General features: G+C 36.1%; 5 non-coding genes and 3 pseudogenes across 5 annotated transcripts; all 8 read right to left on the bottom strand.

Moving 5' to 3' along the window:
- Nucleotides 1-5,475: 5,475 nt before the first annotated feature.
- Nucleotides 5,476-5,617, bottom strand: LOC126819881 (U2 spliceosomal RNA; annotated as a pseudogene).
- Nucleotides 5,618-6,240: 623 nt separating this feature from the next.
- On the bottom strand, nucleotides 6,241-6,432 carry LOC126819916 (U2 spliceosomal RNA). The gene has a single exon (XR_007679867.1). It is a non-coding gene; the product is annotated as a U2 spliceosomal RNA (small nuclear RNA).
- A 623-nt stretch (nucleotides 6,433-7,055) lies between these two features.
- LOC126819869 (U2 spliceosomal RNA) lies at nucleotides 7,056-7,248 on the bottom strand. Its single transcript, XR_007679835.1, has one exon. It is a non-coding gene; the product is annotated as a U2 spliceosomal RNA (small nuclear RNA).
- Nucleotides 7,249-13,109: 5,861 nt separating this feature from the next.
- Nucleotides 13,110-13,251, bottom strand: LOC126819880 (U2 spliceosomal RNA; annotated as a pseudogene).
- A 622-nt stretch (nucleotides 13,252-13,873) lies between these two features.
- On the bottom strand, nucleotides 13,874-14,067 carry LOC126819870 (U2 spliceosomal RNA). The gene has a single exon (XR_007679836.1). It is a non-coding gene; the product is annotated as a U2 spliceosomal RNA (small nuclear RNA).
- A 5,861-nt stretch (nucleotides 14,068-19,928) lies between these two features.
- On the bottom strand, nucleotides 19,929-20,070 carry LOC126819879 (U2 spliceosomal RNA; annotated as a pseudogene).
- A 626-nt stretch (nucleotides 20,071-20,696) lies between these two features.
- On the bottom strand, nucleotides 20,697-20,888 carry LOC126819904 (U2 spliceosomal RNA). The gene has a single exon (XR_007679856.1). It is a non-coding gene; the product is annotated as a U2 spliceosomal RNA (small nuclear RNA).
- Nucleotides 20,889-21,518: 630 nt separating this feature from the next.
- LOC126819872 (U2 spliceosomal RNA) lies at nucleotides 21,519-21,712 on the bottom strand. The gene has a single exon (XR_007679837.1). It is a non-coding gene; the product is annotated as a U2 spliceosomal RNA (small nuclear RNA).
- Nucleotides 21,713-27,020: the final 5,308 nt, after the last annotated feature.

Here is a 27,020-nt window from a genome sequence, read left to right as displayed (position 1 = left end):
AAAACATGCAATCAACAGGTCATCCCGAGACCTACAAGATGAAATATTTAAACATGCACATGCCTATAAAAGGATAATCATACATACAAAAATGAAAATATATGTATATAGGTTTATATATACACAAAAAAACAACAAAAATACATGTATATAGTCTTATATATACATAATAAACTTATATACTCTATAAGACAGAAATTAAAACAATGTACATGCAAACATTTACTTAACTTAAAATTTATGGTACATCATTACAGTACATCATATCTATAAAATAAAAATAAATTATATTATATCATGTATTATAATATTATACAATACTAAACCCTTCTTTTAACAAAATAAAACTATAATAACGTAGAGCTTTTACTTCCCACCGCAGACGATTTTAAAAACCAAACACAAAACCAAAATACAGTTGAACAAAACGCAGAAATGTGTAATGGGAGACAACTCCATTTGAAAAAAACATACCAAAAAGACAACTCTTTGGAGAAATTTAAAAGTTAAACACTAGCTTCTCTCTGTCAATGTCGCAAAACATGCCAGAGACAAGCCAGTAATGATAAAAATTCATAGCTGATAATCTAGATTTATCAACAGTAATTCGAAATCTTAACTTTTCAATAAATTGAGAAATGATTGCTTGAGAAGTTACTGACTTTGACCTGAAACGTGCATCATTTCTATTACCCCATATTACTTGTTTTGCCAAATTAACTAAAACTAGTATGACTTCAAGCTGAAATTTAGAAAGTTTCGGGAAATTTAGATATCGAATAAGCTTGAAATCTAATTTAATTTTACCTAACGTCAGTATATTAACCATATTTCGAATTACTCCCCAGAGAGGATGAACTTTATCACAATAATAAAATATATGCTCTACAGTCTCAACCTGGTCACAGAAGGCACACTTTTTTTCAAGAGTGTGTCTTCTACAAAATAAAGTCCACATAGTGGGAACAATATCATGGACCAGGCGCCATGCTAAACTACGTGCTTGGGGATCAACAAAACTGTTATTTACGTTACGCCAAACTAGATTAAAATCTATTTGCGGTAGATTCCTGACAACCGCCAATTCTGTAAAAATAGAAGTTAGTAATAAATCATAAAATTGTTTAGTTGTACACTCGCCATGCCAAACAAAATCTGGGTACAACTCTGAAAATGTTTCGACAGCAGTCAAACAGCCCTTATAAAATGTCGGAATAACTTGGCCATGGGGAACGGAATTTGACGCTAAACTGGAATCTAAATTTTTCAAACTATGACCAAGCCAATACTTTGCAAAGTAGTTCCACTTGACGTTTTTACTATTTATAATATTATGTACATGCTTGAGTCGTAGAGCTAAAATCTTATAATATATATGTACAACAGATAAACCACCATATCTACGATCATGGAATAAGATCTGACGCTTGAGTGGCTCAAACTTCTTCGTCCCCCAAATAAATTTAAACATTGAAGAATTAAAACGTTTGAGATACCCAGCCGGCAGATCTACGATCGTACTCACATACCACAATTTAGAACAGGCTAAAACTTTAACAATGTTAGCGCGTCCAAATATGGACATATCTCTTTTTTCATAAGTAAATAACACGCGTTGAAAGTTATTACAAATTTTGCTCCAATTATCGTCGGCAGTAATATCATGCCCGAAACGAACACCTAGAATTTTCTGAGACTCGACCCAACTAACGCCAAACTGTTGAGTCGAGTTTTTTAATTTGCCAAAAGCTAAAACCATTGTCTTCGTCTTATTTAAACGTGCACCAGAACCTTTTCCATACTTTTCATATGTTGCAAGTAAATGCTCCACACTACTCAGATTAGAACAAATTCCAGTAACATCGTCTGCGTAAGCCGTTGCCTTAGCGTCCTCTATACACCCGGGAATTTTAATTCCCTTGATATGTAAGTCTTTACGGATTCGTATGAGAAACGGCTCCAATACAAGTACGTACAACAAGGGAGATAATGAACATCCCTGTCGTACTGAACGAGTAACTGGAAACATCTCTGATACGAAACCGTTAACAATAACTGAGCTATTAACATCTTTATAAAGCAAACGTACCCATCTAATAAAAGATGGGCCGAAATTAAATTTAGAAAGTGCCGAAAAAAGAAAACCATGATCTACACGATCAAAAGCTTTCTGACTGTCTATATTAACAAACGCACAGTCAAGCTGTTTTTGTTTGACATAGTCAATTATATTTCTAATAAAATGAAGATTATCTGAAATAGTCCGACCAGGTACAGAACAAGTCTGATCAGGACCAACTATTTCAGAAATCACCGAACTCAGCCGTCGTTGTATGACCTTAGATAAAATCTTATAGTCAATATTTAAAAGAGATATAGGACGCCAATTTTTCATAAATTGAGAGTTATTGCGGTCCTTGCACAGGAGAGTTACATAAGACAATCTCTGACTAGGACAAAGGAAACCATTATCAAAAGATGAATTATATAACTCCACCAATACAGGACCAAATAAATCTATAAAATATAAATAAAACTCCCTTGATAAACCATCACTACCTGGGCTCCGATCACTATTCATATTTTTGAGTGAATTTTGAATTTCATTTAAAGTGATATAACCTTCACAGCTTTCTGAAACATCATTGTCTAAACCCGGTAAATCAGCTAAAAACTCATTACACAGTGTAATATCGATACTCTCCCTAGTAAATAAATCTAAATAAAAGTTACGAGCGATTTCTAATAATTTTGAATTCTCCGAATAAGTAATATTGTCCAAATCTTGTAATTGGGTAATAATTTTATCCTTACCACGTTTCGTCTCCTTCTCTAAGAAGTATTTAGTGGGTTTTTCGTTATTATCAAGATAATCAGATCTGGACCGAATCAAACACCCTCTGTCCTCAACCAAAGCAAGGGCATTTAACTCTTTTTTGATAGAATTTATCTGATCTAAATAATCGCCTCTATTATTATACTCTGCCAAAACTAATTCCGTGTAACGTCTCTCAAGATCTCTCTTACGAGAGTTTTTAAATTTAGATTTACGCTTACAGTAAGCCAATGTAAATTTCTTAATCTCTAATTTAGCATGTTCCCACCATTCATGTGTAATATTTTGATTTTGGATGAACTCTTGCCAAAAACACCTAAACTCCAAATTATAAGAGCCATCATCTAAAACAGAATTATTAAATTTCCAATAACCGGGTCCGATAGAACGCGCGTTATCTAATATAACGTTAATACCAATAAAATCATGATCTGAGAAATGACAAGGCCAAACATTGTGATTTTTGAGACAACGAGAAGCAAATCTGCTTGAAATATAAAAGCGATCAATACGCGTACTCACATTAGGTCCTCTCCATGTAGTTATAATCTTCTTAGGATGCAGGTACCGAAAAGCGTCTACCAACTCGAAATCTTGAATAATCTTTCTCATCTGTACACGCCCCTCGGTACCTGAGTCTGGATTTCCACCAATCTTATCAAGCGACGAATCCATAATAAAATTAAAATCACCTGCTAAAATAAGAAAATGGGAAGTAACACAATATTTATATAAGTAATCAAAAAAAGCTCTACGTTCAGGACAAGAAGGGCTGGATGCGTATATATTTAAAAATCTAAATTTAACTCTATTTATAGAAACATCTATATACACCATTCGACCAGAATGGTCAAAATCAAATTTAATAATTTCATAATCAAGGTTGTTATTAATTAAAATACCTACCCCATATTGGCGATTACACCCGAAGCTCCATATTGCCTTATATCCGCACATACTCTCAATTTTCATACCTTCATTCACAGATTCAACATGACTTTCTTGCACCAAACATACATCCGGATTCACACTCTTCAACTCTCTCACAAACATTCTCTTCCTATGGAGCTTCCCTATCCCATTCACATTAAGTGAAACTATCTTTAAAAAGCTCTCCATTGTATTTTAATTAATAACAACCCTAAAAAGAGAAAACACAAAATTAAAAAATGAACATTGAAATATAAATATACAAACCAAGAAATACAAGCCAAGTCATTATAGAACATAACAAACTTGACTAAAAATAGAATGTATTCACTGACGGGGAATACCTGACAAGACACGCCTTGACAGACCCGATGTGTATACAGCACTCGACTAACGACTGACAAGCTATACACCTGGCAGGTCGCTAGCCGGCGTGTAAAAACAAAAACAAAGCAAATTAAAGATACAGTGCTTCCTAAAGCTGAAAATAAAATATAAGTTAAACACCAAATACGAGATAAGAGGTAAAACCTCGGATAAGTCGGGGACATAGCGTGGGTCGTTAAAGGGGGTTGGTAAAAACTCGGATACGTCGGGGACATAGCGTGGGTCGTTAAAGGGGGGTGGTCAATGAGAAAAATCCAGGGGCAGTCCAAGTCGTTAGGTGTAAACTTAAGGGTTGATTTTATTTGAGTTTATCTTTTTTCTTTTCTTTTCTCCTCTTTATTTCTTTTTCATGCGCCGATGTTTCATTTGTTTCATCCTGTTTTCTTTTAGATTTTTCCCTATCATTTTCTATTTTATCCCTTTCTTCTGCCTCCACCTGTTGGGACCAAGAATCGGAAAACGCCAACTTTTCAACAAGTGCCGCTTGGGCCTCAAAACTACTCTCACCTGTCTCTTTAACTACACTTTCTGTATCTTTCTGAATCTTCTCGTCTTCCTTTGTTCTTATCTCCATTTCTTTTTCGTCGCTATTTACCTCCATCCTGTCAATTTCTTCACCTTCTCTGAAACTAAACTCGCTATTAGATTCACTCTCTTCAGTAGATGACACAGCACAATTATTTATGACAGTTTGATTGTCTCTGGCTAAAAGCCTTGCTGAATATAAGTTAGGATTTTGTAAACAAGACCCAGCAACATGACCAAGACACTTGCACTTTAAGCATAGGGGCATCCTATCTCGAGATGTAATAAGTAATTTATACGACCCGTCCTCTGATTCCACTAAGTGGGGAATGAAGGCCAACTTATCTTCTCTAACTTCCATTCTCACAACTCTTATCCCATTTTTCAAGTTCATAGCACCAGGCTCAGCAGACACAAGCTCGCCAAGAGATATAATTTTGCCATGTGGGCTGAAAATCGAATGCAGTATTTCATTCCTCAAAAACCGTGGCACCCAATGTACCCGGAACTCCACCCTCCTCTTGTCACTAGGGCAGAACTCAAAAGTAGAGCCCTTATTCTTTACACTGCCCGCAAGATCTAAAAGAGTAACGTCGTTCTTTGACGCAACAGTTAAATACCATTCCCTAAACATACCTCTTTTATCTATAGCCTCTACATTTTCTCTCGGAATAATTGTCGACACAGCCTCTAACACTCCGGACCTCCAAACCCGATCGTTACCTGTAACAAAAACACGAACTGTTCTTTCCAAGATGTCTTTATCAATATCTTCCTCAGTAATCCTGATCTTTACAGTGTATTCACTCATCCTGACGCCAAGGTAAGAAAAGAACCGCTTACCTTGGCGGAAAACTCTAAAAATAAATCGCGACTATCCCTGGCCGGGACGTTCGTAGATACTACACTTTGATCTTAGCCAAAAGGCCGAGAAGCGATGCCGAAGAAAGTTTGATTTCCGTGCTATGGTCGTGCATACCACGCTCGAGATGATTGAATTGCCCGGTCAGATTTCACTGTGTGGCTGAGGTGTTAAATATGTACATGCTGTTTATGTGCCCTCAAAGTATAGCCATTTTGAAGCATATAAATGTGGTCGGTTTCTGATCTGCATCCATGCGCGAGTGAAATATAAATTAATGATATTTCCTCTCCAACCTTGCGTCCAGCGAGCTTAACCAGGGCTGCGTGGGCAACTTTACCAGACTTATATGTACATGTACGTATATTGTACGTTTTGTTGAACTTCCGACCCTGTCTCAAGAAAAAAAAAAACCAAGAAAAGAAAGAGAGGGATAGGGAGAGGAGAGGGGAGGCGAGGTGGTGGTGTGGTGTGGTGTGGTGTGGCGGGGGAGGAGGGGGCGGGGTGGATAGTAGAATAGAAGGAGGATAATATGACACCAAGAAAAGTTCAAGTCAACAAATTTTGTTTTGTTTTGTGTACGTGATGTTTGTCGAATGCACGAAATACAGAGCATAATAATATTTATACGTGTGTGTGGGATGGTTTTATTTCTTTTTGTACGGGGAATTGGTCAATTTCACTCTTTTCAAATTTTAACAAGGGGTGGGCCACGCCTGGAGATACTGCAATACCAGGGCAACCCGTGATGAGGGCGGAGCAAGCCCCGACACCTCATCTCGGTCCAAAAATCAGTTTAATATCGAAGTACCCCATTGGGGTACGTATCAGATATTAAGCTGATAAGAACAGATACTACACTTTGATCTTAGCCAAAAGGCCGAGAAGCGATGCCGAAGAAAGTTTGATTTCCGTGCTATGGTCGTGCATACCACGCTCGAGATGATTGAATTGCCCGGTCAGATTTCACTGTGTGGCTGAGGTGTTAAATATGTACATGCTGTTTATGTGCCCTCAAAGTATAGCCATTTTGAAGCATATAAATGTGGTCGGTTTCTGATCTGCATCCATGCGCGAGTGAAATATAAATTAATGATATTTCCTCTCCAACCTTGCGTCCAGCGAGCTTAACCAGGGCTGCGTGGGCAACTTTACCAGACTTATATGTACATGTACGTATATTGTACGTTTTGTTGAACTTCCGACCCTGTCTCAAGAAAAAAAAAAACCAAGAAAAGAAAGAGAGGGATAGGGAGAGGAGAGGGGAGGCGAGGTGGTGGTGTGGTGTGGTGTGGTGTGGCGGGGGAGGAGGGGGCGGGGTGGATAGTAGAATAGAAGGAGGATAATATGACACCAAGAAAAGTTCAAGTCAACAAATTTTGTTTTGTTTTGTGTACGTGATGTTTGTCGAATGCACGAAATACAGAGCATAATAATATTTATACGTGTGTGTGGGATGGTTTTATTTCTTTTTGTACGGGGAATTGGTCAATTTCACTCTTTTCAAATTTTAACAAGGGGTGGGCCACGCCTGGAGATACTGCAATACCAGGGCAACCCGTGATGAGGGCGGAGCAAGCCCCGACACCTCATCTCGGTCCAAAAATCAGTTTAATATCGAAGTACCCCATTGGGGTACGTATCAGATATTAAGCTGATAAGAACAGATACTACACTTTTTTTTTTTTTTTTTTTTAATAAATTTTATTTTCTCAATGCCTTTACAAGGCAACTCTGTGCAGACGCCCCATAATGGACAAAATGAAAATATATACAATGAAGGATGGTTAATGATATGGGGCGTGAGAAAATAAAGATGATAGAATTTGGAAAAAAAATAAAACAGTAAAAAAGGTTTTTTTTAGTCTGGACCAGAAACCAGAGGAGAAAAAAATTAATCAAAAAAAAAAACCTATTAAATAATAAGCACAGAGTTGCCGGAAACATAAAATATAATATACATGCAAAATAAACAAACATATATACATAACAAAATCCAACTTGGAAATATGCATTAAGTATATAAACATGCAACAGTATAAACCTAAAAACTATATAATATTGGAAAAAAAGATATTATCATAAACAATCTGAAAAAACATGCAATCAACAGGTCATCCCGAGACCTACAAGATGAAATATTTAAACATGCACATGCCTATAAAAGGATAATCATACATACAAAAATGAAAATATATGTATATAGGTTTATATATACACAAAAAAACAACAAAAATACATGTATATAGTCTTATATATACATAATAAACTTATATACTCTATAAGACAGAAATTAAAACAATGTACATGCAAACATTTACTTAACTTAAAATTTATGGTACATCATTACAGTACATCATATCTATAAAATAAAAATAAATTATATTATATCATGTATTATAATATTATACAATACTAAACCCTTCTTTTAACAAAATAAAACTATAATAACGTAGAGCTTTTACTTCCCACCGCAGACGATTTTAAAACCAAACACAAAACCAAAATACAGTTGAACAAAACGCAGAAATGTGTAATGGGAGACAACTCCATTTGAAAAAAACATACCAAAAAGACAACTCTTTGGAAAAATTTAAAAGTTAAACACTAGCTTCTCTCTGTCAATGTCGCAAAACATGCCAGAGACAAGCCAGTAATGATAAAAATTCATAGCTGATAATCTAGATTTATCAACAGTAATTCGAAATCTTAACTTTTCAATAAATTGAGAAATGATTGCTTGAGAAGTTACTGACTTTGACCTGAAACGTGCATCATTTCTATTACCCCATATTACTTGTTTTGCCAAATTAACTAAAACTAGTATGACTTCAAGCTGAAATTTAGAAAGTTTCGGGAAATTTAGATATCGAATAAGCTTGAAATCTAATTTAATTTTACCTAACGTCAGTATATTAACCATATTTCGAATTACTCCCCAGAGAGGATGAACTTTATCACAATAATAAAATATATGCTCTACAGTCTCAACCTGGTCACAGAAGGCACACTTTTTTTCAAGAGTGTGTCTTCTACAAAATAAAGTCCACATAGTGGGAACAATATCATGGACCAGGCGCCATGCTAAACTACGTGCTTGGGGATCAACAAAACTGTTATTTACGTTACGCCAAACTAGATTAAAATCTATTTGCGGTAGATTCCTGACAACCGCCAATTCTGTAAAAATAGAAGTTAGTAATAAATCATAAAATTGTTTAGTTGTACACTCGCCATGCCAAACAAAATCTGGGTACAACTCTGAAAATGTTTCGACAGCAGTCAAACAGCCCTTATAAAATGTCGGAATAACTTGGCCATGGGGAACGGAATTTGACGCTAAACTGGAATCTAAATTTTTCAAACTATGACCAAGCCAATACTTTGCAAAGTAGTTCCACTTGACGTTTTTACTATTTATAATATTATGTACATGCTTGAGTCGTAGAGCTAAAATCTTATAATATATATGTACAACAGATAAACCACCATATCTACGATCATGGAATAAGATCTGACGCTTGAGTGGCTCAAACTTCTTCGTCCCCCAAATAAATTTAAACATTGAAGAATTAAAACGTTTGAGATACCCAGCCGGCAGATCTACGATCGTACTCACATACCACAATTTAGAACAGGCTAAAACTTTAACAATGTTAGCGCGTCCAAATATGGACATATCTCTTTTTTCATAAGTAAATAACACGCGTTGAAAGTTATTACAAATTTTGCTCCAATTATCGTCGGCAGTAATATCATGCCCGAAACGAACACCTAGAATTTTCTGAGACTCGACCCAACTAACGCCAAACTGTTGAGTCGAGTTTTTTAATTTGCCAAAAGCTAAAACCATTGTCTTCGTCTTATTTAAACGTGCACCAGAACCTTTTCCATACTTTTCATATGTTGCAAGTAAATGCTCCACACTACTCAGATTAGAACAAATTCCAGTAACATCGTCTGCGTAAGCCGTTGCCTTAGCGTCCTCTATACACCCGGGAATTTTAATTCCCTTGATATGTAAGTCTTTACGGATTCGTATGAGAAACGGCTCCAATACAAGTACGTACAACAAGGGAGATAATGAACATCCCTGTCGTACTGAACGAGTAACTGGAAACATCTCTGATACGAAACCGTTAACAATAACTGAGCTATTAACATCTTTATAAAGCAAACGAACCCATCTAATAAAAGATGGGCCGAAATTAAATTTAGAAAGTGCCGAAAAAAGAAAACCATGATCTACACGATCAAAAGCTTTCTGACTGTCTATATTAACAAACGCACAGTCAAGCTGTTTTTGTTTGACATAGTCAATTATATTTCTAATAAAATGAAGATTATCTGAAATAGTCCGACCAGGTACAGAACAAGTCTGATCAGGACCAACTATTTCAGAAATCACCGAACTCAGCCGTCGTTGTATGACCTTAGATAAAATCTTATAGTCAATATTTAAAAGAGATATAGGACGCCAATTTTTCATAAATTGAGAGTTATTGCGGTCCTTGCACAGGAGAGTTATATAAGACAATCTCTGACTAGGACAAAGGAAACCATTATCAAAAGATGAATTATATAACTCCACCAGTACAGGACCAAATAAATCTATAAAATATAAATAAAACTCCCTTGATAAACCATCACTACCTGGGCTCCTATCACTATTCATATTTTTGAGTGAATTTTGAATTTCATTTAAAGTGATATAACCTTCACAGCTTTCTGAAACATCATTGTCTAAACCCGGTAAATCAGCTAAAAACTCATTACACAGTGTAATATCGATACTCTCCCTAGTAAATAAATCTAAATAAAAGTTACGAGCGATTTCTAATAATTTTGAATTCTCCGAATAAGTAATATTGTCCAAATCTTGTAATTGTGTAATAATTTTATCCTTACCACGTTTCGTCTCCTTCTCTAAGAAGTATTTAGTGGGTTTTTCGTTATTATCAAGATAATCAGATCTGGACCGAATCAAACACCCTCTGTCCTCAACCAAAGCAAGGGCATTTAACTCTTTTTTGATAGAATTTATCTGATCTAAATAATCGCCTCTATTATTATACTCTGCCAAAACTAATTCCGTGTAACGTCTCTCAAGATCTCTCTTACGAGAGTTTTTAAATTTAGATTTACGCTTACAGTAAGCCAATGTAAATTTCTTAATCTCTAATTTAGCATGTTCCCACCATTCATGTGTAATATTTTGATTTTGGATGAACTCTTGCCAAAAACACCTAAACTCCAAATTATAAGAGCCATCATCTAAAACAGAATTATTAAATTTCCAATAACCGGGTCCGATAGAACGCGCGTTATCTAATATAACGTTAATACCAATAAAATCATGATCTGAGAAATGACAAGGCCAAACATTGTGATTTTTGAGACAACGAGAAGCAAATCTGCTTGAAATATAAAAGCGATCAATACGCGTACTCACATTAGGTCCTCTCCATGTAGTTATAATCTTCTTAGGATGCAGGTACCGAAAAGCGTCTACCAACTCGAAATCTTGAATAATCTTTCTCATCTGTACACGCCCCTCGGTACCTGAGTCTGGATTTCCACCAATCTTATCAAGCGACGAATCCATAATAAAATTAAAATCACCTGCTAAAATAAGAAAATGGGAAGTAACACAATATTTATATAAGTAATCAAAAAAAGCTCTACGTTCAGGACAAGAAGGGCTGGATGCGTATATATTTAAAAATCTAAATTTAACTCTATTTATAGAAACATCTATATACACCATTCGACCAGAATGGTCAAAATCAAATTTAATAATTTCATAATCAAGGTTGTTATTAATTAAAATACCTACCCCATATTGGCGATTACACCCGAAGCTCCATATTGCCTTATATCCGCACATACTCTCAATTTTCATACCTTCATTCACAGATTCAACATGACTTTCTTGCACCAAACATACATCCGGATTCACACTCTTCAACTCTCTCACAAACATTCTCTTCCTATGGAGCTTCCCTATCCCATTCACATTAAGTGAAACTATCTTTAAAAAGCTCTCCATTATATTTTAATTAATAACAACCCTAAAAAGAGAAAACACAAAATTAAAAAATGAACATTGAAATATAAATATACAAACCAAGAAATACAAGCCAAGTCATTATAGAACATAACAAACTTGACTAAAAATAGAATGTATTCACTGACGGGGAATACCTGACAAGACACGCCTTGACAGACCCGATGTGTATACAACACTCGACTAACGACTGACAAGCTATACACCTGGCAGGTCGCTAGCCGGCGTGTAAAAACAAAAACAAAGCAAATTAAAGATACAGTGCTTCCTAAAGCTGAAAATAAAATATAAGTTAAACACCAAATACGAGATAAGAGGTAAAACCTCGGATAAGTCGGGGACATAGCGTGGGTCGTTAAAGGGGGTTGGTAAAAACTCGGATACGTCGGGGACATAGCGTGGGTCGTTAAAGGGGGGTGGTCAATGAGAAAAATCCAGGGGCAGTCCAAGTCGTTAGGTGTAAACTTAAGGGTTGATTTTATTTGAGTTTATCTTTTTTCTTTTCTTTTCTCCTCTTTATTTCTTTTTCATGTGCCGATGTTTCATTTGTTTCATCCTGTTTTCTTTTAGATTTTTCCCTATCATTTTCTATTTTATCCCTTTCTTCTGCCTCCACCTGTTGGGACCAAGAATCGGAAAACGCCAACTTTTCAACAAGTGCCGCTTGGGCCTCAAAACTACTCTCACCTGTCTCTTTAACTACACTTTCTGTATCTTTCTGAATCTTCTCGTCTTCCTTTGTTCTTATCTCCATTTCTTTTTCGTCGCTATTTACCTCCATCCTGTCAATTTCTTCACCTTCTCTGAAACTAAACTCGCTATTAGATTCACTCTCTTCAGTAGATGACACAGCACAATTATTTATGACAGTTTGATTGTCTCTGGCTAAAAGCCTTGCTGAATATAAGTTAGGATTTTGTAAACAAGACCCAGCAACATGACCAAGACACTTGCACTTTAAGCATAGGGGCATCCTATCTCGAGATGTAATAAGTAATTTATACGACCCGTCCTCTGATTCCACTAAGTGGGGAATGGAGGCCAACTTATCTTCTCTAACTTCCATTCTCACAACTCTTATCCCATTTTTCAAGTTCATAGCACCAGGCTCAGCAGACACAAGCTCGCCAAGAGATATAATTTTGCCATGTGGGCTGAAAATCGAATGCAGTATTTCATTCCTCAAAAACCGTGGCACCCAATGTACCCGGAACTCCACCCTCCTCTTGTCACTAGGGCAGAACTCAAAAGTAGAGCCCTTATTCTTTACACTGCCCGCAAGATCTAAAAGAGTAACGTCGTTCTTTGACGCAACAGTTAAATACCATTCCCTAAACATACCTCTTTTATCTATAGCCTCTACATTTTCTCTCGGAATAATTGTCGACACAGCCTCTAACACTCCGGACCTCCAAACCCGATCGTTACCTGTAACGAAAACACGAACTGTTCTTTCCAAGATGTCTTTATCAATATCTTCCTCAGTAATCCTGATCTTTACAGTGTATTCACTCATCCTGACGCCAAGGTAAGAAAAGAACCGCTTACCTTGGCGGAAAACTCTAAAAATAAATCGCGACTATCCCTGGCCGGGACGTTCGTAGATACTACACTTTGATCTTAGCCAAAAGGCCGAGAAGCGATGCCGAAGAAAGTTTGATTTCCGTGCTATGGTCGTGCATACCACGCTCGAGATGATTGAATTGCCCGGTCAGATTTCACTGTGTGGCTGAGGTGTTAAATATGTACATGCTGTTTATGTGCCCTCAAAGTATAGCCATTTTGAAGCATATAAATGTGGTCGGTTTCTGATCTGCATCCATGCGCGAGTGAAATATAAATTAATGATATTTCCTCTCCAACCTTGCGTCCAGCGAGCTTAACCAGGGCTGCGTGGGCAACTTTACCAGACTTATATGTACATGTACGTATATTGTACGTTTTGTTGAACTTCCGACCCTGTCTCAAGAAAAAAAAAAACCAAGAAAAGAAAGAGAGGGATAGGGAGAGGAGAGGGGAGGCGAGGTGGTGGTGTGGTGTGGTGTGGTGTGGCGGGGAGGAGGGGGCGGGGTGGATAGTAGAATAGAAGGAGGATAATATGACACCAAGAAAAGTTCAAGTCAACAAATTTTGTTTTGTTTTGTGTACGTGATGTTTGTCGAATGCACGAAATACAGAGCATAATAATATTTATACGTGTGTGTGGGATGGTTTTATTTCTTTTTGTACGGGGAATTGGTCAATTTCACTCTTTTCAAATTTTAACAAGGGGTGGGCCACGCCTGGAGATACTGCAATACCAGGGCAACCCGTGATGAGGGCGGAGCAAGCCCCGACACCTCATCTCGGTCCAAAAATCAGTTTAATATCGAAGTACCCCATTGGGGTACGTATCAGATATTAAGCTGATAAGAACAGATACTACACTTTTTTTTTTTTTTTTTTTTTAATAAATTTTATTTTCTCAATGCCTTTACAAGGCAACTCTGTGCAGACGCCCCATAATGGACAAAATGAAAATATATACAATGAAGGATGGTTAATGATATGGGGCGTGAGAAAATAAAGATGATAGAATTTGGAAAAAAAATAAAACAGTAAAAAAGGTTTTTTTTAGTCTGGACCAGAAACCAGAGGAGAAAAAAATTAATCAAAAAAAAAAACCTATTAAATAATAAGCACAGAGTTGCCGGAAACATAAAATATAATATACATGCAAAATAAACAAACATATATACATAACAAAATCCAACTTGGAAATATGCATTAAGTATATAAACATGCAACAGTATAAACCTAAAAACTATATAATATTGGAAAAAAAGATATTATCATAAACAATCTGAAAAAACATGCAATCAACAGGTCATCCCGAGACCTACAAGATGAAATATTTAAACATGCACATGCCTATAAAAGGATAATCATACATACAAAAATGAAAATATATGTATATAGGTTTATATATACACAAAAAAACAACAAAAATACATGTATATAGTCTTATATATACATAATAAACTTATATACTCTATAAGACAGAAATTAAAACAATGTACATGCAAACATTTACTTAACTTAAAATTTATGGTACATCATTACAGTACATCATATCTATAAAATAAAAATAAATTATATTATATCATGTATTATAATATTATACAATACTAAACCCTTCTTTTAACAAAATAAAACTATAATAACGTAGAGCTTTTACTTCCCACCGCAGACGATTTTAAAACCAAACACAAAACCAAAATACAGTTGAACAAAACGCAGAAATGTGTAATGGGAGACAACTCCATTTGAAAAAAACATACCAAAAAGACAACTCTTTGGAAAAATTTAAAAGTTAAACACTAGCTTCTCTCTGTCAATGTCGCAAAACATGCCAGAGACAAGCCAGTAATGATAAAAATTCATAGCTGATAATCTAGATTTATCAACAGTAATTCGAAATCTTAACTTTTCAATAAATTGAGAAATGATTGCTTGAGAAGTTACTGACTTTGACCTGAAACGTGCATCATTTCTATTACCCCATATTACTTGTTTTGCCAAATTAACTAAAACTAGTATGACTTCAAGCTGAAATTTAGAAAGTTTCGGGAAATTTAGATATCGAATAAGCTTGAAATCTAATTTAATTTTACCTAACGTCAGTATATTAACCATATTTCGAATTACTCCCCAGAGAGGATGAACTTTATCACAATAATAAAATATATGCTCTACAGTCTCAACCTGGTCACAGAAGGCACACTTTTTTTCAAGAGTGTGTCTTCTACAAAATAAAGTCCACATAGTGGGAACAATATCATGGACCAGGCGCCATGCTAAACTACGTGCTTGGGGATCAACAAAACTGTTATTTACGTTACGCCAAACTAGATTAAAATCTATTTGCGGTAGATTCCTGACAACCGCCAATTCTGTAAAAATAGAAGTTAGTAATAAATCATAAAATTGTTTAGTTGTACACTCGCCATGCCAAACAAAATCTGGGTACAACTCTGAAAATGTTTCGACAGCAGTCAAACAGCCCTTATAAAATGTCGGAATAACTTGGCCATGGGGAACGGAATTTGACGCTAAACTGGAATCTAAATTTTTCAAACTATGACCAAGCCAATACTTTGCAAAGTAGTTCCACTTGACGTTTTTACTATTTATAATATTATGTACATGCTTGAGTCGTAGAGCTAAAATCTTATAATATATATGTACAACAGATAAACCACCATATCTACGATCATGGAATAAGATCTGACGCTTGAGTGGCTCAAACTTCTTCGTCCCCCAAATAAATTTAAACATTGAAGAATTAAAACGTTTGAGATACCCAGCCGGCAGATCTACGATCGTACTCACATACCACAATTTAGAACAGGCTAAAACTTTAACAATGTTAGCGCGTCCAAATATGGACATATCTCTTTTTTCATAAGTAAATAACACGCGTTGAAAGTTATTACAAATTTTGCTCCAATTATCGTCGGCAGTAATATCATGCCCGAAACGAACACCTAGAATTTTCTGAGACTCGACCCAACTAACGCCAAACTGTTGAGTCGAGTTTTTTAATTTGCCAAAAGCTAAAACCATTGTCTTCGTCTTATTTAAACGTGCACCAGAACCTTTTCCATACTTTTCATATGTTGCAAGTAAATGCTCCACACTACTCAGATTAGAACAAATTCCAGTAACATCGTCTGCGTAAGCCGTTGCCTTAGCGTCCTCTATACACCCGAGAATTTTAATTCCCTTGATATGTAAGTCTTTACGGATTCGTATGAGAAACGGCTCCAATACAAGTACGTACAACAAGGGAGATAATGAACATCCCTGTCGTACTGAACGAGTAACTGGAAACATCTCTGATACGAAACCGTTAACAATAACTGAGCTATTAACATCTTTATAAAGCAAACGAACCCATCTAATAAAAGATGGGCCGAAATTAAATTTAGAAAGTGCCGAAAAAAGAAAACCATGATCTACACGATCAAAAGCTTTCTGACTGTCTATATTAACAAACGCACAGTCAAGCTGTTTTTGTTTGACATAGTCAATTATATTTCTAATAAAATGAAGATTATCTGAAATAGTCCGACCAGGTACAGAACAAGTCTGATCAGGACCAACTATTTCAGAAATCACCGAACTCAGCCGTCGTTGTATGACCTTAGATAAAATCTTATAGTCAATATTTAAAAGAGATATAGGACGCCAATTTTTCATAAATTGAGAGTTATTGCGGTCCTTGCACAGGAGAGTTACATAAGACAATCTCTGACTAGGACAAAGGAAACCATTATCAAAAGATGAATTATATAACTCCACCAGTACAGGACCAAATAAATCTATAAAATATAAATAAAACTCCCTTGATAAACCATCACTACCTGGGCTCCTATCACTATTCATATTTTTGAGTGAATTTTGAATTTCATTTAAAGTGATATAACCTTCACAGCTTTCTGAAACATCATTGTCTAAACCCGGTAAATCAGCTAAAAACTCATTACACAGTGTAATATCGATACTCTCCCTAGTAAATAAATCTAAATAAAAGTTACGAGCGATTTCTAATAATTTTGAATTCTCCGAATAAGTAATATTGTCCAAATCTTGTAATTGTGTAATAATTTTATCCTTACCACGTTTCGTCTCCTTCTCTAAGAAGTATTTAGTGGGTTTTTCGTTATTATCAAGATAATCAGATCTGGACCGAATCAAACACCCTCTGTCCTCAACCAAAGCAAGGGCATTTAACTCTTTTTTGATAGAATTTATCTGATCTAAATAATCGCCTCTATTATTATACTCTGCCAAAACTAATTCCGTGTAACGTCTCTCAAGATCTCTCTTACGAGAGTTTTTAAATTTAGATTTACGCTTACAGTAAGCCAATGTAAATTTCTTAATCTCTAATTTAGCATGTTCCCACCATTCATGTGTAATATTTTGATTTTGGATGAACTCTTGCCAAAAACACCTAAACTCCAAATTATAAGAGCCATCATCTAAAACAGAATTATTAAATTTCCAATAACCGGGTCCGATAGAACGCGCGTTATCTAATATAACGTTAATACCAATAAAATCATGATCTGAGAAATGACAAGGCCAAACATTGTGATTTTTGAGACAACGAGAAGCAAATCTGCTTGAAATATAAAAGCGATCAATACGCGTACTCACATTAGGTCCTCTCCATGTAGTTATAATCTTCTTAGGATGCAGGTACCGAAAAGCGTCTACCAACTCGAAATCTTGAATAATCTTTCTCATCTGTACACGCCCCTCGGTACCTGAGTCTGGATTTCCACCAATCTTATCAAGCGACGAATCCATAATAAAATTAAAATCACCTGCTAAAATAAGAAAATGGGAAGTAACACAATATTTATATAAGTAATCAAAAAAAGCTCTACGTTCAGGACAAGAAGGGCTGGATGCGTATATATTTAAAAATCTAAATTTAACTCTATTTATAGAAACATCTATATACACCATTCGACCAGAATGGTCAAAATCAAATTTAATAATTTCATAATCAAGGTTGTTATTAATTAAAATACCTACCCCATATTGGCGATTACACCCGAAGCTCCATATTGCCTTATATCCGCACATACTCTCAATTTTCATACCTTCATTCACAGATTCAACATGACTTTCTTGCACCAAACATACATCCGGATTCACACTCTTCAACTCTCTCACAAACATTCTCTTCCTATGGAGCTTCCCTATCCCATTCACATTAAGTGAAACTATCTTTAAAAAGCTCTCCATTATATTTTAATTAATAACAACCCTAAAAAGAGAAAACACAAAATTAAAAAATGAACATTGAAATATAAATATACAAACCAAGAAATACAAGCCAAGTCATTATAGAACATAACAAACTTGACTAAAAATAGAATGTATTCACTGACGGGGAATACCTGACAAGACACGCCTTGACAGACCCGATGTGTATACAACACTCGACTAACGACTGACAAGCTATACACCTGGCAGGTCGCTAGCCGGCGTGTAAAAACAAAAACAAAGCAAATTAAAGATACAGTGCTTCCTAAAGCTGAAAATAAAATATAAGTTAAACACCAAATACGAGATAAGAGGTAAAACCTCGGATAAGTCGGGGACATAGCGTGGGTCGTTAAAGGGGGTTGGTAAAAACTCGGATACGTCGGGGACATAGCGTGGGTCGTTAAAGGGGGGTGGTCAATGAGAAAAATCCAGGGGCAGTCCAAGTCGTTAGGTGTAAACTTAAGGGTTGATTTTATTTGAGTTTATCTTTTTTCTTTTCTTTTCTCCTCTTTATTTCTTTTTCATGTGCCGATGTTTCATTTGTTTCATCCTGTTTTCTTTTAGATTTTTCCCTATCATTTTCTATTTTATCCCTTTCTTCTGCCTCCACCTGTTGGGACCAAGAATCGGAAAACGCCAACTTTTCAACAAGTGCCGCTTGGGCCTCAAAACTACTCTCACCTGTCTCTTTAACTACACTTTCTGTATCTTTCTGAATCTTCTCGTCTTCCTTTGTTCTTATCTCCATTTCTTTTTCGTCGCTATTTACCTCCATCCTGTCAATTTCTTCACCTTCTCTGAAACTAAACTCGCTATTAGATTCACTCTCTTCAGTAGATGACACAGCACAATTATTTATGACAGTTTGATTGTCTCTGGCTAAAAGCCTTGCTGAATATAAGTTAGGATTTTGTAAACAAGACCCAGCAACATGACCAAGACACTTGCACTTTAAGCATAGGGGCATCCTATCTCGAGATGTAATAAGTAATTTATACGACCCGTCCTCTGATTCCACTAAGTGGGGAATGGAGGCCAACTTATCTTCTCTAACTTCCATTCTCACAACTCTTATCCCATTTTTCAAGTTCATAGCACCAGGCTCAGCAGACACAAGCTCGCCAAGAGATATAATTTTGCCATGTGGGCTGAAAATCGAATGCAGTATTTCATTCCTCAAAAACCGTGGCACCCAATGTACCCGGAACTCCACCCTCCTCTTGTCACTAGGGCAGAACTCAAAAGTAGAGCCCTTATTCTTTACACTGCCCGCAAGATCTAAAAGAGTAACGTCGTTCTTTGACGCAACAGTTAAATACCATTCCCTAAACATACCTCTTTTATCTATAGCCTCTACATTTTCTCTCGGAATAATTGTCGACACAGCCTCTAACACTCCGGACCTCCAAACCCGATCGTTACCTGTAACGAAAACACGAACTGTTCTTTCCAAGATGTCTTTATCAATATCTTCCTCAGTAATCCTGATCTTTACAGTGTATTCACTCATCCTGACGCCAAGGTAAGAAAAGAACCGCTTACCTTGGCGGAAAACTCTAAAAATAAATCGCGACTATCCCTGGCCGGGACGTTCGTAGATACTACACTTTGATCTTAGCCAAAAGGCCGAGAAGCGATGCCGAAGAAAGTTTGATTTCCGTGCTATGGTCGTGCATACCACGCTCGAGATGATTGAATTGCCCGGTCAGATTTCACTGTGTGGCTGAGGTGTTAAATATGTACATGCTGTTTATGTGCCCTCAAAGTATAGCCATTTTGAAGCATATAAATGTGGTCGGTTTCTGATCTGCATCCATGCGCGAGTGAAATATAAATTAATGATATTTCCTCTCCAACCTTGCGTCCAGCGAGCTTAACCAGGGCTGCGTGGGCAACTTTACCAGACTTATATGTACATGTACGTATATTGTACGTTTTGTTGAACTTCCGACCCTGTCTCAAGAAAAAAAAAAAAAACCAAGAAAAGAAAGAGAGGGATAGGGAGAGGAGAGGGGAGGCGAGGTGGTGGTGTGGTGTGGTGTGGTGTGGCGGGGGAGGAGGGGGCGGGGTGGATAGTAGAATAGAAGGAGGATAATATGACACCAAGAAAAGTTCAAGTCAACAAATTTTGTTTTGTTTTGTGTACGTGATGTTTGTCGAATGCACGAAATACAGAGCATAATAATATTTATACGTGTGTGTGGGATGGTTTTATTTCTTTTTGTACGAGGAATTGGTCAATTTCACTCTTTTCAAATTTTAACAAGGGGTGGGCCACGCCTGGAGATACTGCAATACCAGGGCAACCCGTGATGAGGGCGGAGCAAGCCCCGACACCTCATCTCGGTCCAAAAATCAGTTTAATATCGAAGTACCCCATTGGGGTACGTATCAGATATTAAGCTGATAAGAACAGATACTACACTTTGATCTTAGCCAAAAGGCCGAGAAGCGATGCCGAAGAAAGTTTGATTTCCGTGCTATGGTCGTGCATACCACGCTCGAGATGATTGAATTGCCCGGTCAGATTTCACTGTGTGGCTGAGGTGTTAAATATGTACATGCTGTTTATGTGCCCTCAAAGTATAGCCATTTTGAAGCATATAAATGTGGTCGGTTTCTGATCTGCATCCATGCGCGAGTGAAATATAAATTAATGATATTTCCTCTCCAACCTTGCGTCCAGCGAGCTTAACCAGGGCTGCGTGGGCAACTTTACCAGACTTATATGTACATGTACGTATATTGTACGTTTTGTTGAACTTCCGACCCTGTCTCAAGAAAAAAAAAAAAACCAAGAAAAGAAAGAGAGGGATAGGGAGAGGAGAGGGGAGGCGAGGTGGTGGTGTGGTGTGGTGTGGTGTGGTGTGGCGGGGGAGGAGGGGGCGGGGTGGATAGTAGAATAGAAGGAGGATTATATGACACCAAGAAAAGTTCAAGTCAACAAATTTTGTTTTGTTTTGTGTACGTGATGTTTGTCGAATGCACGAAATACAGAGCATAATAATATTTATACGTGTGTGTGGGATGGTTGTATTTCTTTTTGTACGGGGAATTGGTCAATTTCACTCTTTTCAAATTTTAACAAGGGGTGGGCCACGCCTGGAGATACTGCAATACCAGGGCAACCCGTGATGAGGGCGGAGCAAGCCCCGACACCTCATTTCGGTCAAAAAATCAGTTTAATATCGAAGTACCCCATTGGGGTACGTATCAGATATTAAGCTGATAAGAACAGATACTACACTTTTTTTTTTTTTTTTTTTTTAATAAATTTTATTTTCTCAATGCCTTTACAAGGCAACTCTGTGCAGACGCCCCATAATGGACAAAATGAAAATATATACAATAAAGGATGGTTAACGATATGGGGCGTGAGAAAATAATGATAGAATTTGGAAAAAAAATAAAACAGTAAAAAAGGTTTTTTTAGTCTGGACCAGAAACCAGAGGAGAAAAAAATTAATCAAAAATAAGCACAGAGTTGCCGGAAACATAAAATATAATATACATGCAAAATAAACAAACATATATACATAACAAAATCCAACTTGGAAATATGCATTAAGTATATAAACATGCAACAGTATAAACCTAAAAACTATATAATATTGGAAAAAAAGATATTATCATAAACAATCTGAAAAAACATGCAATCAACAGGTCATCCCGAGACCTACAAGATGAAATATTTAAACATGCACATGCCTATAAAAGGATAATCATACATACAAAAATGAAAATATATGTATATAGGTTTATATATACACAAAAAAACAACAAAAATACATGTATATAGTCTTATATATACATAATAAACTTATATACTCTATAGGACAGAAATTAAAACAATGTACATGCAAACATTTACTTAACTTAAAATTTATGGTACATCATTACAGTACATCATATCTATAAAATAAAAATAAATTATATTATATCATGTATTATAATATTATACAATACTAAACCCTTCTTTTAACAAAATAAAACTATAATAACGTAGAGCTTTTACTTCCCACCGCAGACGATTTTAAAAACCAAACACAAAACCAAAATACAGTTGAACAAAACGCAGAAATGTGTAATGGGAGACAACTCCATTTGAAAAAAACATACCAAAAAGACAACTCTTTGGAGAAATTTAAAAGTTAAACACTAGCTTCTCTCTGTCAATGTCGCAAAACATGCCAGAGACAAGCCAGTAATGATAAAAATTCATAGCTGATAATCTAGATTTATCAACAGTAATTCGAAATCTTAACTTTTCAATAAATTGAGAAATGATTGCTTGAGAAGTTACTGACTTTGACCTGAAACGTGCATCATTTCTATTACCCCATATTACTTGTTTTGCCAAATTAACTAAAACTAGTATGACTTCAAGCTGAAATTTAGAAAGTTTCGGGAAATTTAGATATCGAATAAGCTTGAAATCTAATTTAATTTTACCTAACGTCAGTATATTAACCATATTTCGAATTACTCCCCAGAGAGGATGAACTTTATCACAATAATAAAATATATGCTCTACAGTCTCAACCTGGTCACAGAAGGCACACTTTTTTTCAAGAGTGTGTCTTCTACAAAATAAAGTCCACATAGTGGGAACAATATCATGGACCAGGCGCCATGCTAAACTACGTGCTTGGGGATCAACAAAACTGTTATTTACGTTACGCCAAACTAGATTAAAATCTATTTGCGGTAGATTCCTGACAACCGCCAATTCTGTAAAAATAGAAGTTAGTAATAAATCATAAAATTGTTTAGTTGTACACTCGCCATGCCAAACAAAATCTGGGTACAACTCTGAAAATGTTTCGACAGCAGTCAAACAGCCCTTATAAAATGTCGGAATAACTTGGCCATGGGGAACGGAATTTGACGCTAAACTGGAATCTAAATTTTTCAAACTATGACCAAGCCAATACTTTGCAAAGTAGTTCCACTTGACGTTTTTACTATTTATAATATTATGTACATGCTTGAGTCGTAGAGCTAAAATCTTATAATATATATGTACAACAGATAAACCACCATATCGACGATCATGGAATAAGATCTGACGCTTGAGTGGCTCAAACTTCTTCGTCCCCCAAATAAATTTAAACATTGAAGAATTAAAACGTTTGAGATACCCAGCCGGCAGATCTACGATCGTACTCACATACCACAATTTAGAACAGGCTAAAACTTTAACAATGTTAGCGCGTCCAAATATGGACATATCTCTTTTTTCATAAGTAAATAACACGCGTTGAAAGTTATTACAAATTTTGCTCCAATTATCGTCGGCAGTAATATCATGCCCGAAACGAACACCTAGAATTTTCTGAGACTCGACCCAACTAACGCCAAACTGTTGAGTCGAGTTTTTTAATTTGCCAAAAGCTAAAACCATTGGCTTCGTCTTATTTAAACGTGCACCAGAACCTTTTCCATACTTTTCATATGTTGCAAGTAAATGCTCCACACTACTCAGATTAGAACAAATTCCAGTAACATCGTCTGCGTAAGCCGTTGCCTTAGCGTCCTCTATACACCCGGGAATTTTAATTCCCCTGATATGTAAGTCTTTACGGATTCGTATGAGAAACGGCTCCAATACAAGTACGTACAACAAGGGAGATAATGAACATCCCTGTCGTACTGAACGAGTAACTGGAAACATCTCTGATACGAAACCGTTAACAATAACTGAGCTATTAACATCTTTATAAAGCAAACGAACCCATCTAATAAAAGATGGGCCGAAATTAAATTTAGAAAGTGCCGAAAAAAGAAAACCATGATCTACACGATCAAAAGCTTTCTGACTGTCTATATTAACAAACGCACAGTCAAGCTGTTTTTGTTTGACATAGTCAATTATATTTCTAATAAAATGAAGATTATCTGAAATAGTCCGACCAGGTACAGAACAAGTCTGATCAGGACCAACTATTTCAGAAATCACCGAACTCAGCCGTCGTTGTATGACCTTAGATAAAATCTTATAGTCAATATTTAAAAGAGATATAGGACGCCAATTTTTCATAAATTGAGAGTTATTGCGGTCCTTGCACAGGAGAGTTATATAAGACAATCTCTGACTAGGACAAAGGAAACCATTATCAAAAGATGAATTATATAACTCCACCAGTACAGGACCAAATAAATCTATAAAATATAAATAAAACTCCCTTGATAAACCATCACTACCTGGGCTCCTATCACTATTCATATTTTTGAGTGAATTTTGAATTTCATTTAAAGTGATATAACCTTCACAGCTTTCTGAAACATCATTGTCTAAACCCGGTAAATCAGCTAAAAACTCATTACACAGTGTAATATCGATACTCTCCCTAGTAAATAAATCTAAATAAAAGTTACGAGCGATTTCTAATAATTTTGAATTCTCCGAATAAGTAATATTGTCCAAATCTTGTAATTGTGTAATAATTTTATCCTTACCACGTTTCGTCTCCTTCTCTAAGAAGTATTTAGTGGGTTTTTCGTTATTATCAAGATAATCAGATCTGGACCGAATCAAACACCCTCTGTCCTCAACCAAAGCAAGGGCATTTAACTCTTTTTTGATAGAATTTATCTGATCTAAATAATCGCCTCTATTATTATACTCTGCCAAAACTAATTCCGTGTAACGTCTCTCAAGATCTCTCTTACGAGAGTTTTTAAATTTAGATTTACGCTTACAGTAAGCCAATGTAAATTTCTTAATCTCTAATTTAGCATGTTCCCACCATTCATGTGTAATATTTTGATTTTGGATGAACTCTTGCCAAAAACACCTAAACTCCAAATTATAGGAGCCATCATCTAAAACAGAATTATTAAATTTCCAATAACCGGGTCCGATAGAACGCGCGTTATCTAATATAACGTTAATACCAATAAAATCATGATCTGAGAAATGACAAGGCCAAACATTGTGATTTTTGAGACAACGAGAAGCAAATCTGCTTGAAATATAAAAGCGATCAATACGCGTACTCACATTAGGTCCTCTCCATGTAGTTATAATCTTCTTAGGATGCAGGTACCGAAAAGCGTCTACCAACTCGAAATCTTGAATAATCTTTCTTATCTGTACACGCCCCTCGGTACCTGAGTCTGGATTTCCACCAATCTTATCAAGCGACGAATCCATAATAAAATTAAAATCACCTGCTAAAATAAGAAAATGGGAAGTAACACAATATTTATATAAGTAATCAAAAAAAGCTCTACGTTCAGGACAAGAAGGGCTGGATGCGTATATATTTAAAAATCTAAATTTAACTCTATAGAAACATCTATATACACCATTCGACCAGAATGGTCAAAATCAAATTTAATAATTTCATAATCAAGGTTGTTATTAATTAAAATACCTACCCCATATTGGCGATTACACCCGAAGCTCTATATTGCCTTATATCCGCACATACTCTCAATTTTCATACCTTCATTCACAGATTCAACATGACTTTCTTGCACCAAACATACATCCGGATTCACACTCTTCAACTCTCTCACAAACATTCTCTTCCTATGGAGCTTCCCTATCCCATTCACATTAAGTGAAACTATCTTTAAAAAGCTCTCCATTGTATTTTAATTAATAACAACCCTAAAAAGAGAAAACACAAAATTAAAAAATGAACATTGAAATATAAATATACAAACCAAGAAATACAAGCCAAGTCATTATAGAACATAACAAACTTGACTAAAAATAGAATGTATTCACTGACGGGGAATACCTGACAAGACACGCCTTGACAGACCCGATGTGTATACAACACTCGACTAACGACTAACAAGCTATACACCTGGCAGGTCGCTAGCCGGCGTGTAAAAACAAAAACAAAGCAAATTAAAGATACAGTGCTTCCTAAAGCTGAAAATAAAATATAAGTTAAACACCAAATACGAGATAAGAGGTAAAACCTCGGATAAGTCGGGGACATAGCGTGGGTCGTTAAAGGGGGTTGGTAAAAACTCGGATACGTCGGGGACATAGCGTGGGTCGTTAAAGGGGGGTGGTCAATGAGAAAAATCCAGGGGCAGTCCAAGTCGTTAGGTGTAAAATTAAGGGTTGAAATTATTTGAGTTTATCTTTTTTCTTTTCTTTTCTCCTCTTTATTTCTTTTTCATGTGCCGATGTTTCATTTGTTTCATCCTGTTTTCTTTTAGATTTTTCCCTATCATTTTCTATTTTATCCCTTTCCTCTGCCTCCACCTGTTGGGACCAAGAATCGGAAAACGCCAACTTTTCAACAAGTGCCGCTTGGGCCTCAAAACTACTCTCACCTGTCTCTTTTAACTACACTTTCTGTATCTTTCTGAATCTTCTCGTCTTCCTTTGTTCTTATCTCCATTTCTTTTTCGTCGCTAATTACCTCCATCCTGTCAATTTCTTCACCTTCCCTGAAACTAAACTCGCTATTAGATTCACTCTCTTCAGTAGATGACACGGCACAATTATTTATGACAGTTTGATTGTCTCTGGCTAAAAGCCTTGCTGAATACAAGTTAGGATTTTGTAAACAAGACCCAGCAACATGACCAAGACACTTGCACTTTAAGCATAGGGGCAT

The sequence above is a fragment of the Patella vulgata genome, chromosome 4 (genome assembly GCF_932274485.2).
Source record: "Patella vulgata chromosome 4, xgPatVulg1.2, whole genome shotgun sequence".
Taxonomy (NCBI): Eukaryota; Metazoa; Mollusca; class Gastropoda; family Patellidae; genus Patella; species Patella vulgata.
The sequence above is the reverse complement of the archived record's forward strand: the minus strand, read 5'-3'. Positions and strand labels throughout refer to the sequence as shown.